At 48.3% G+C, this 12,648-nt stretch overlaps 1 long non-coding RNA gene across 1 annotated transcript; it reads left to right on the top strand.

Moving 5' to 3' along the window:
• Positions 1–6,645: 6,645 nt before the first annotated feature.
• On the top strand, positions 6,646–11,135 carry LOC309612033. Its single transcript, XR_014234897.1, has 2 exons — positions 6,646–7,460; positions 8,911–11,135. It is a non-coding gene; the product is annotated as an uncharacterized lncRNA (long non-coding RNA).
• Positions 11,136–12,648: the final 1,513 nt, after the last annotated feature.

The raw sequence follows: 12,648 nt of genomic DNA, 5'->3' as shown, positions 1-12,648 counted from the left end.
TCAACTCTTCACCAACAGTAAAGGGCTTCTTAGCTTTAGCAATGCGGTTAGCCACTAAGAATGATACTCTCAGTGCAGACACATCTGATGAAGTGGTGGCCTTCAATAATTGCTTCTGTTCTTCGTGTTCACGTTTTTTTCTTTTGAAAAACTCCAAAGGCTTGTCTTTTAATGCAGGGTGCTTCATCTCCATGTGATGAAGAAGTTTTGAAGGTTTCATGGCTTCACTGGATAGTTGGTTGCCACATGTTATACAAAGTGGGCTTGAAGAACGTGAATCACCTGTTGCAATGAACCCATAATTTAAGTACGACTCTTGGAAGTTTCTTTTAAATGCAGCTTTCTTTTTGTTGGCAGTCTTAGAGTCTTCTGCTGTCTCATCATTGGGTCTTTCCCTCTTTTCAAAGAAGCTCCAGTCATGTTTGTTTTTTACTCATTTTGGTTAGGGTTAGCTTGTGGGCTTACCAAAACTGTGACTGAGACAAGTGAGCAGTGAGGGAAAGAGGCGCAGACAGAAGTGGTAAATAAAATAATGAGCAGGACACGCACGGACTGAAATAAGTGTCGGATTCTGACTTAAAGCCTGCCACCAGATGCAGCTGTACAACTGAAGTACATCAATTCACTTGCCACTATAAAGCCTGCCACCAGATGCAGTTTAATTGTCACTTGCCACTCACTGATAGGGTTTTGATATGAGTCTGCAAGCAATTGATTTATTATGGTCTCTGTGCAGTCAAACCTCTCTGCTAATGATAATCTGTATTTGCAGCCGCTCCCCAGCGCTAGCATCACCGCCTCAGCTCCACCTCAGATTATCAGGCATTAGATTCTCATAAGAAGCCTGCAGCCTAGATCCCTTGCATGCGCAGTTCACAGTAAGGTTCATGCTCCTATGAGAATCTAATGCCGCTGCTGATCTGACAGGAAGCAGAGCTCAGGCAGTAATGCAAGCAATGGGGAGCGGCTGTAAAAACAGAGGAGGCTTCGCTTGCTCACCCACTGCTCACCTCCTGCTGTGAGGCCTGGTTCCTAACAGGCCACGGACTGGCACAGGTCCATGGCCCAGGGGTTGGGGACCCCTGCTCTAGAAGACTGTGAGTACCTGCCTTAGTCAGAAAGAATATATCATGAGGAAAATCAAGATCTTTGCACTGGAAGGGACTCAAGAGATCAACTTGCCCAATCACTGCCTTCAAGATGGAGAACAAGACAAGGATGGTCACTATCACTACTTCTATCAACATAGTACTGAAGTCCTACTCATTTCAATAAAGAAAGAAAAAAATGTAACAGCTAAAATTGAGAAAAAAAGAGATAAAACTTTAAATATGTACAGATAATATTATTGCGTAAATAGAAAATCCAAGAGTCTACAAATAGTATTAGGCCTAGTAAGAAAGTTTAGCAAGATTGCTGCGTATAAAATTAACACACAAAAAATGATTCTATTTCAATACATAACAATAAACATGAAAAAATGAAAAATTTTAAAAGTGATCACTTACATTTACCACCAAAATGAAGTATTTATGAATGAGTCTAACAAACTTTATGCTGAACTTCTATAAAACATTATTAAACTTTATTAAGAGACATTTTAAAGGATGTGCTACGAAATGCAGAGGTATACTATATTCATGGATGGATGAGTTGGTATTGTAAAGATGTCATTTTTCCCAAATTTATATATAGATTCAATACATCTCAATCAAAATCCCAACATATTATTACATGTGGAATCTGGCAAGCTTACTGTAAAATTCATATGAAAGTGTAATAAGAAGAAAAACAAGGTGAAGGTATTGTCCTATCAGGTATCATGACTTACTACAAAGCCATAGTAATTAAGACAGTGTGGCATTGGCACAGACATAGAGAAATAGATCAATGAAACAGAATAAAGAGCCCATGAACAGATCCAAACATATATGGATACTTGATACATGATAGAGGTAGGATTACAGAGCAGTGGGAAAGAAAAGACTTAAAAAATGATACTGAAAAATGAGTTATGGGGAAATGTGTTGTAAGGGAGGAGTAAGTCCCTGTAGGGTCTTTAAGGATCACTCCAACATAAATTACACTTAGAGAGGCATATGAAATGAAAGGATTTATTATACTCACAGGCCCTAGAAGAGGGAGGCATGGCAGGCTACGCAAGGTCAGTTATATCTCAATTAAAAAAAAAGAATGCAGAGACTTCCCTGGTGGCACGGTGGTTAACAATCCGCCTGCCAATGCCGGGGACATGGATTCGATCCCTGGTCCAGAAAGATCCCACATGCTGTGGAGCAACTAAGCCCGTGCACCACAACTACCAAGCCTGTGCTCTAGAGCCCGCGAGCCACAACTACTGAGCCCACACGCCACAACTACTGAAGCCCAAGCACTCTAGGGCCCACATGTAGCAACTACTGAGCCCGCGTGCTGCAACTACTGAAGCCCACACACCTAGAGCCTGTGCTCCGCAACAAGAGAAGCCACCGCAATGAGAAGCCCGCGCACTGCAATGAAGAGTAGCCCCCACTCACCACAGCTAGAGAAAGCCTGCGCACAGCAACGAAGACCCAATGCAGCCAAAGGAAAAAAAAAAAAAGAATGCATATAGTATATTCCTTATTTACCAAGCCTAAAAATAGACTAAACTACTACCTTAAACTACAGTTGGCCCTCTGTATCCATATGTTCTGCATCCGTGGATTCAACCAATTGGATATCAAAACTATTCAGGGAAAAAAATTCCAGAAAGTTCTAAAAAGCAAAACTTGAATTGGCTGTGCTTCAGCAACTATTTACATGGCATTTACATTGTATTAGGTATTATAAGTAATCTAGAGATGATTTAAAGTATAATAGAAGGATTGCATAAGTTATTTGCAAATATTACACTATTTTATATGAGGAAGTTGAGCATCCTAGGATTTTGGTATCTGTGGGGGTCCTGAAACCAATCAATACTGAGGGATGAGTGTATATGAGATGCTGTTATTCAACCATTTTTGTTAACACAAAATGGCAATTTCCTACAGTTTACCCTAGTATTGTTCAGGGTGCATACACAGATGGTAAAATCATAAGGAAAGCAAGGTAATGATGAACTGAAAGGTCAGGATAGCGTTACCCCTCTGGGGAGGAGGGAGGGGGATTTGACTGAAAGAGGTGGAGGCGGGGGAGGGGGGACTTCACAGGTACTGGAGAAATTCTACTCTATTTCTTGACCTCATGGGTATTTACAAAGATATTTGCTTTATAGTCCTTCCTTAAGCTATAAATAAGTTTTATGCATTTTTTAAAAGGAAAATAAGAAAAATATAGATGCCGATTCTGAACTCAGGGCACACTAGCCAAACAAGTCTTCTACAGTTGAGTGGCAGAGAGAGCAGGGTACCTCCTGCTGGAAGCCAGGGGGCCCACATTGCAGATTACCTGTAACAGTTGCCTGGCACTGTTGATTTGTCTTGTTTTGTTTATCCCAGATAACAATTGGTAATACTTTTATTATCCCACTTACAATGTATATTGATATATACTAAATTAGTTATGTGTGTTTCCCCAATAAAGGGTGAGCCCATTGAGGGCAAGGACTGAGAAGTTTCCATGGATGGCCCAGTGAAGCTGAGTGCCTGGCACACTGTAGATACTCGATGAAAAATTGGCTGAGAGGATAAATTCCAGAGGAATGGATGGATGGACAGATGGATGGATAGAGAGCTTAATGGTTGCAGGTCTTTATTGAATAGGGGATTTTATTTTCAGAACTAGTGAAGAGAGTTTTACAGCCAAACACGATGAATAGAGTGGCTTTATATGTGTAAAAGTATAGTATAAACAGAGTATAGTATAAACTATATTTAATGATTTAGTGACTGGGACAACACACGCTATGTTTTGAATACTCAGCGATGCCCCCGTCTAATTATGCCGCTAAGACTTGCTTCTAGGACTTGCCAGCCACACAGGGCCTGCTATTTCCTTGCACAGCTGCAGGGCACCTACTCACTTCGTGTTTATGTAAATAGCCCTCCCTGAGTTGTGCAATGAGGAGGTTCTCAAAACCTGCCTTTGTTGGGGGGAACTGTAGAGCGAGGGGCACAGGGATGACCCAGGAGGGGGGTTGTCAGAAAGTCACCCCATGTGCAGGCTGGTTCCTTGATGCATCCTCAGTCTTGGCGGCTGCACTCATAAGACACAGTGCAGGGAGACAGCTTCCTTCTTCACTCTCTCCCCTTCCTGTTCCCTTCCTTCTTGCCTGCTTTCCTCCGTCTCTCTCCTCCTCCTGTCCTTCTCGCTTTTCTCTCTTCCTCTCTTTTTCTCTCTTCCCTTTCCCTTCCTTGATTCCCTTTGTCCCCTCTGCCTCTCTCCGTCCTTGCCCTTGTCCCTGTCTCTCTCTCTCACTCCCCCTTTCCTTCCCCACCCCTGCACGCGGCACTCTTTCCAGTCCCCTATTTATCTCTCCTACCGTCAGTCAGCTGGACCCAGTGTAAAGAAACCCAAACATTTTACCTATCCTTCCTTCCCCTCCCCGAGGGACAACACTGCCTGTGGTTTTCAGGAGGCTGAATTCCCTCTGGGCCCTTCACCCCATCTACTCTCCATCCATGCCCACAGTCCATTGACCCCTCTGGGTGGCCTGGAATCTGCTCCACCAGGTGGCCAGGAAGCCCCCTTGGGCTGGCCTGGGACCCCTTCCCAACCACAGCCAGAGAAGGGGCCATTTGTTACTTCTAAATGTATCCATCCTCAGCTCCATGAGCAAATGCCCCCGTTTCTGGACCCTATAATAGAAACAGATTTTGGCTGTCCTTCTCTTCACCCTAAAGAAGAGCTGCTTTTGCAATAAGGGGCATTAGAAAATTGTTGTCTGCCAGGAACACATAGATGTTTTTTCTCCACAATCTCTGCCCTGGGCTGATCTGGCCTGATTGACAGGAGAGAGAGAGATCATGGATGAGGGGGAGAAGGAGGCTGGGAAGGGGGCTGGAGAGAGTACAGAGAAGCAGAGAGAAAGAAAGATCAAATTCCAGAATTTTAGAACTGGAGGAGGAGAAGGATGGTCATCCAGTAGGACTGTCCCAACACACACACCAGCCATTCTGCAGAGGAGGAAACCGAGGCCACAGAGACAAGAAGCAGTCTGCTTCCACCCTTTCCCACATCGATAATTGGCAGAGTCTGGACCAGCCGGCAGGTCTCCTGACTCTAATCCCAGCCCAGCATCGCCTGACTCAGGCAGAGAAAGCTGACTGTCTTGGCAGCAAAATGAAACCTTTTGATTTACAAGGAATTCTGAGATATCTTCCAGTTGACAGTCTGGAGAATTGCATAAGCCCACACTTCTGCGGGGCAGCATTTAATGAAATGAACACATGAGTTATTCATTTTTCATTAAGGATGACATGCAGAGAGTCCATATCTAAGGATGAAAAATAGGTCCCATGGTCCCACGGAGCACTTGTCTCAAAACACAAACATTGACTGTCATATTCATTATCTCTTGTAACTCTCACAGAGACACGGAAAGCTAGGTAATATTGCTCTAGTGTTAGAAGGGAGAAAACTGAGGCTCAGAGAGAGCAGGTAACAAGCCCAAGTCACCCAGCTAGGGAGTGACAGAGTCAGATTTACATCCCAGGAGGCTTTGGCTCAGCTTCAATAGGCTGTCCAGGCAGGAATGGGAGGCTGACCGGGCAGGGCCTGGGGTCTAATTGTGCAGATGCCGCTCAGAGCAGGGCCCAAGTTGCAGACACTCACTCCAGATGGATGCTTCAAAGACAAAGGGGCCCTGGGTCCTGGCGAGGGGATCCTGGGCTTTAGTGTTCAGCCAGGCCCAGCTGGACAGTGGCCAAGCCTATGAAGTCCAGGGGACAGTGGGGCTGTGAAAAGGTTGCCTGATGGGCTCTGATTTCACTGCTTGCCCATTCCCCAGCCTTGGAGCAGCTTGGCATCTGCATCAAGAAACCCAGCCAGGGCCCCATCTCAGATGCAGGTACAAGTGTGGGCCTTAGAGCCAGGCAGACCCGAATCTGAATCCTAAGCCCGCCACTCAGTAACTGTCAGACCCTGAAAAAGTGCTTCAATAGTTACATAACAATACCTGCCTCTGCACACTGTACTGAAAATTATTATTAACAGCAACTATTTAATAGTAATGACAACTGATACGTATTGAGGGCATTTTATGTGCCACGCACTAGACTAAGCATTTTACTATGCTCCCTGAGTTAATCTTCAATACAACCCTCTGAAGTGTACTATTATTAGCTCCATTTTACCTATGAGGAAACAAAAGCGCAGAGAAGTTACTTGCTTGCCCAGACCATAGAGTTAGCAAGTGACAGATCAGCCTTTGAACCAAGGTCTGTGTGCACCCCCCGCCCACTGACATGTCTATAAGCAAAGTACTGAGCACGTAGAAGACACTCAAGAAATGGGAGTTCCAGTCCCTTCTTTTTCCCCTAAAAGCCCAGATTCCCACAGTGCCCTCCGGGACTTGCTTTTGGGCTTGCCTACACAGAGTTCTCTGGAAGTGAGGAGAAAGCTGGAGGTGGGGGGACGAGGGGGGATCTCTCATTCCAGGCTACCCTCCCCTCCCCTCCCACACCCCCCCCCCCCCCGCTTCCTGATAGGGTTTGGCAAAAGCTGCTTCACTCAAGGCCTCTTGTGTTGCTGGAAACAATGCAAGTTTATTTTGGCACCGCAAGGAGAGCCCGATTCTCCCGCTCTGGATGACTGTGTGGGAAGAGGACCCAGAGAATGTGGCCCAGACCCCGTCAGTTCCCGTTATCCTCCCAGCCGTCCATGGCACAGGCACAGCCATCACATGCAGCTTGGAGAAGGAAATGAGATAAGAGCTTTATTTCCACTTCATACAGATAAGATTTGCCCGCCCCTTCCATGTTCCCCCTCCAAAAAGAAGTCAAGCTGAGGGCATGGTGCTGCGGTTAAACGCCCACTCTTCTCCTATCCCGCTCTTATCTCAACCCTGTGGGCACTTCATCTGGCAGCGTCCTCACTGGGGCATCTGGCTACCTGTGCTGATTAAAGTCATCGACACTCAGAGTTGCAGGGGATCGCCTGCTCCAAACCCCTAGCTGGCTTAGATTCACAGTCAGCCAGCACTTATCTGATGCCAATCCTGGGCCAAGCAAGGAGTACTTTTGCATCTGTGCGTTCATATTTCAGAATCCTTATACTGCCCTTTTTCAGAAAAGCCTTCTTTCCCCGTTTTCACAAAAGCGGAGCCTGTGGCTCAGGGAGGTGAAGCAGCTGGCTGAAGGCCATGGAGCGAGTAGGTCAGAGGTCGAACCAGGATGGGGTCTTCCAACTCTGACACCAGCCTCATCTGTCCCAGCCCAGGAGGCGTCCCTTCTGCAACCCCCTCAATGGAAGCTTCACCCAGGCTTTGCCTGAGCTCCTCTGGTGTTCCCTGAGAAAGCCTCATCTAAACGGTCTTTCAGGTGAGCTAAAATCTGCCTCCTTGTCACTTTCTCTCACGGGTCCCCAAAGTCCTAAATCTGACGCCAGGAAAAAAGGGGAAATCCAGATCTCTGCCCATGGCCATACCCATTCTTCAGAGATGGGAAAATGGCTCCAGATGGTCCCTCATCCTGAACCAGGACTGGGCGTGGGTGGGGCTGGGAACACTCCCAAGGAGACTGGCCGTCGGAACACTGGCTCTGTGGGCCTTCTCTGGCTTTCTCTTCTGACTGCCCCACCTGGCTCTGGGTGGGAGTTAGGGGAAGCTTGAAGTGAAAGGTGTAAGCAGGTGAGCCTGCCAGGCAGGTCCCAGGTGAGAGGAATGGATGGGGACTCCTGCCCTGGCCCAGAGAATCGGAAATGTTCAGCAACACCGAGGAAGGCACCGCCGAGTGGGCTGTGACCCATGGTGGGGGGAGAGCCCTCGGGCCCTAGAGGGCACACACTCCACACCCCACACGCCCAGCTTGGCCCAGGGCCAGGGAGGGGAGGTGCTGATCTGCCAGCAGTAATGGCCCGGCTGACAGCTTTCAGAGCTCGTTGAAGGAGGCTGGTAGGGCAAGCTTCATCTTGGTTTACAGATGTGGAAGACGAGCCCCAGAGAACTCAGATGCCTTCCCAAGGCCACACAGCCAGTGAGGGGCAGAGTGAGGCCCGAATGCAGGACCTCGAGGTCCTTTTCTGCTCTGCTGTGCCCCCCTCTTCCTCTGTCGACTCTAGGAAGACGGGTCCAGGCACAGCCGCAAAGACGCAGGTGGGAATAAGTAAGCTCGATCAAAGGACAGTGAGGAAAGGGACAGATGGATTGATTTGGTTGATTGAATCAGTAAGACCTCATCTTCCTGAGCGCCCCCAGCCCAGGCCAGCCCCACTCGGTCCACCCTCTCTACTGCCTCTCCACTCTGAATAGGAGACCAGATCTGTGCTTGCAGTTTCTGCCAGGGCGAGGCTGAAACACTTATGGTTCCTATTTAAAGCCATACCTCATTCCTCATTTCAGCACCAACCAACAATTAAACCTGATTCAATCAATTTAAACCGGGCCTCACAATTGGCCTGTCCCTGGCTATTTAAAACCCTCTCCTGGCCTCTGAGGCCCTGAGGAACCGGGACTGTTTGTCCTGCCAAGAGCAAAGCTCTGCCTGCCTCGTTCCGGATATGTATCCAGATCTGGACGCATGTAGCGTGCATGACCTGCTCTAGTGGCTGGGGCCCCTGTGGCCCTGTGCCCCCTATGGCCTTCTGTTGGGGCTGTCTTTGCCAGCCCAGGCCTGGACTGGCTCTCTGGTGGGGCTCAGGGATGGCTTCTGGGAGGGGTCAGAGATACCGGGGAAGGCAGGAGGGGGAAGCCAAGAAAAGGCAAGAGCCCACTAAAGAGGTCATATGAGCCCCAAGTGCACACACTTTTGGTTCTTTGTTGGTTTTATTCAGGCCCTGAGCAAATGTGGCCACCTGGGGAGTGATGAGAACATCATAACCTGGATTTGAATCCTGACCTGGCAATCTACTACCCAGTCCTGTGACCTTGGCTGGGTCTCTTGGGCATTCTCAGCATCACCATCCTCACCAGTGTAATGGGAATTCCAAAAATCTCTCCCAAACCATCTGCCTGGGTTGCTAAGAGATCCCCCACATCTGACCATCCTGGTAAAAGCACTTGGAAAATGAGAAGTTCTATGGCATGGAAGTTACGAGTAAAGCAAGCTTGAGCTTGTACTGGGTCTGGTGATGTGAGGGCAGCATGGTGGATTCCAGCACATGGTCATAAGAGTGATGCCTGGTGTTCACATTGCGCTCTGGGGCTGTAGGAACACACAACGGATCACCAAGTGCGGATGATGACCCTTCCAGGCTGAGGACTCAGTCCAGAATGGTGTAGTCAAGGAGGTCTTCTGGGAGGCAGTGGGCTGGAGCTGAGTTTTGAAGGCTGAGCAAGACTGGAATAAACTGAGGGTGGGAGGGAAGCTAAACTAGGTAGAGAGCCACTGAGAGCTGGCAAAGAACTTCCCCGGCCATTTCCCATTTAATCTTCATGATCACCCCCATTTTAAATGACTGGCCACTGAGAGATTTGGGCAGCCAGATACTGGCTTGGAACTCCTGACACCAACTGCCTGGTGCACTCTGCCCCACTCTGCCCCATCCGGAGAGCAGAGAACACCAGAGATAAGACAGGGGAAATCCAGGAGAGTGGGAAGGCGGAAGGTCTCCCAGCAGGGCTCTTCCCTCTGGGATTCCTAATGCATATCCTTCTCAAAGGAAGAAAATGCACGGAAGACGCCATTTGGAGGCTGAGAGATCATGGGAGAAATTGAGGAGGTGGAGCTCTGTCAGGGGAGGAGAATGGGGTAGTGACAGCCTGCCGTCCCCGTCAGTGTGGGGAGCCTGAGCTGCCCTGACAGGGGAGAAGGGTCTTTCAGGTCCCCAAGTGCTGGTGTGTGGGAGGAAACAATAGCCTCTTCTCTGAGGCCCCCGGGACAAGGAGGAGTGAGATCACATCTGGGGAGGGAGGGGGCAGGGACACAGGATGTGAACGAGCTCCGGGGGGAGGCGGGCCTTGAGAGCGGCAGCCTCCCTCCCTGAAGTCCTCCACAGCCTCTGTCCCAGTCTTCCTCCCTCCTCCAGGTTCCTGGGCCATAGTCAGGACTATCTGACCCTTCTAGGATTCTTCAAGGGTCTCGCAGACCCAACTAGACTGTCAGTCCCTCAATGGCAGCTCCACAGCCGCACACATGTTAAGAGCTCAGGGCCTGGCACAGGGCAGCGCCTTCGTGGGCGGGTGAGGCTCAGTCCTGCCACTTATCAGCTGTGTGATTTTAAGCCTGTCCCTTAACCTCCTTGAGATTCTCTTGTGCAATGAAGGTAAAAATAGGACCTATCTCACAAGGTCACAGTGAAAATTAAATGAGCTAATCAGAGTACGCGCTTACCAAAAATATCTTCATTTGGTGTACCCCAGGGCAGCTAGCACAGACTCAGTATTTAGTAGTATATAACTTGACAATTAGTTGATTAGCTACAGCACTGAGGACTGGGATCGGATAGGAGGGAAAGCTCTCTGACATGGACCCATGATTCCAAATGCAGGATGGAGGTTATCTGGGGAATTTCCTTCCTTTGAGGCCTCAGGAACATGGCAGGCCCCAAGTCAGTCTGCCCTGAGCGTCTCACACCCCCATATCCTGGGCAAATCAGGAGCCCCTAGACTCTCCCTGGGATCTTCCCGGGGAGTCTTGGCCCCTGCCTCATGATTGGGGTGGGACAGGAGACTCAGGGACAGAGCCGCCCTCCTCTGGTTGAAGCTTAGCAGGCAAGCACGGGGATGCTGGCTTCCTGGGATGGGGGACAAGGGGAAGAGAAAGGAACCCCTAATCCAAGATTGTGCAGAGGCTGTGTGAAGATTAAGTAAGAGGTCATACATCAGTCTCTAAACCAAGGCCTCTGAAATTTTCTGTAAATGACCAATTTTGAAAAACTCCAATCAGTCACAGACCAGTGCTTTTATAAAGTACAACAAACATGAATTACTAGAAAAAAATGATCACACAGTTGAATACTGTGGCAATATCAAATGGCTCTAAAAATGTGTGTTTAATCTCAATTTCCGGACTTAGCAGCAGCTGGTGACAAATGGTTTATACCAGACAACCACCACACTACACTTGGTACAGACACTCCATGAACGGTCATTTCCCTCTTTTCCTTCATGCAGTCTTACCACCTCCTTGACTGGATGGGCAAAGGGGTCTGAGAGCCGCTCACCATGTGTTCAGAAACCACCCTCTCCCCCGGCTTCCCCTGGTCCTCAGCTATGGCCATATAGCCTCTGTTTTTCTGGGACAGTCCTAACTATATATATCCTGTCTCGTGGAAATGTGTTCTGACTTTTTTTGATGTCTGCCATACAATAGACATGTTCCTGAAAGGATGAGCATAAATTCTGTATTTATGCAAAGAAGGATGTGGAGAACTGGGTCCCAAGGTAGAAAGCCCTTCCCAGGGGTGAGTGTAGAAACAGAGTGTCCGTCTGTCAGGATATAGTGCAAAGGCTTCCCCTGGGAACTAGAAGAACAGCAGTTACTATTTTTTGAGCACCTAAAATATGCCAGACCCTGAGCTCCACCAGCAATCTATCTGTCTTTCCCAGAGATTCTACAAGGTAGACATTATTTTGTCTGACTTAACAGGTGACATCTCAACTCTGTGAGTTCCTAGAAGGAGCTATGTAGGTGCTTTACGGCAGCCCAGAGGGTTTCAAAACAGCCCCTCCCAGATGCTGATCCTGAAGGGGCTTCTTAAAAATGCAGATTCTCCAGCCCCACACCCTAGGTTCTGACGCCAGAAGCCTGGGTGGCACCCACGATGTCCAAGTGATTCTGAGGATGGGCCGGCTCTGGCATCACTGTTCTCACTGCTGCTCAGGCCTGGAGGCAACCCGAGAGAGCCCATACGATGCAGTCCTCAAAAGTGAAGACTTTTTGGGCCAAGATGGCAGAGTAGAAAGACCCTGAGCTCACCTCCTCTCACAAGCACACCGAAATCACAACTATCTGCAGAACAACCATCGATGAAAAAGACTGGAACCTACCAGAAAAGATCTTCTACAACTAAAGACATAAAGAAGGAACCACAATGAGACGGGTAGGAGGAGGGGTGGACTCGAAATACAGTCAAATCCCATACTCTCTCCCCCACTCCGATGGGCAAACCACAAGCTGGGGAATATATTGCAGAGATTCTGAGACTGGAGGGAAAGTGGCAGGACACAAACGCTAGATAAATGAAGAGGGGGAGCAGCTGCTGGGATGCAATAAAGACTGGCTGGAACCAGCTGAGACAAAGGTGGCTTCAAGAACAGCCGGGTCATTGACTGTTAGCTCATTATACCTTCATTGTAATACTAAAAATCACTTCCCCTTATGCCATGACAGTTCTGAGACAGACCATAAAAGGCCAAAAAGTGGGCAGTGGCCCAATTCCTGGAAAATCCTCACACTTCAGACCCCTGTCTCATTGTGACATGCAAACCAAAAATGGGGGTGACTACAAGCATCCCAAAGGACTCCCTGTTAGGATGCATGTTAGCTAACTGGGGTAAATTTAGACAGGATGGCTTAAGAAAAAAGAAATTTTCTTTTGCAACACTGCATGGCCCCAACACAAACTAGG

This window comes from Balaenoptera borealis (genome assembly GCF_965194805.1).
Source record: "Balaenoptera borealis genome assembly, chromosome: 15".
Lineage (NCBI taxonomy): Eukaryota > Metazoa > Chordata > Mammalia > Artiodactyla > Balaenopteridae > Balaenoptera > Balaenoptera borealis.
The sequence above is the reverse complement of the archived record's forward strand: the minus strand, read 5'-3'. Positions and strand labels throughout refer to the sequence as shown.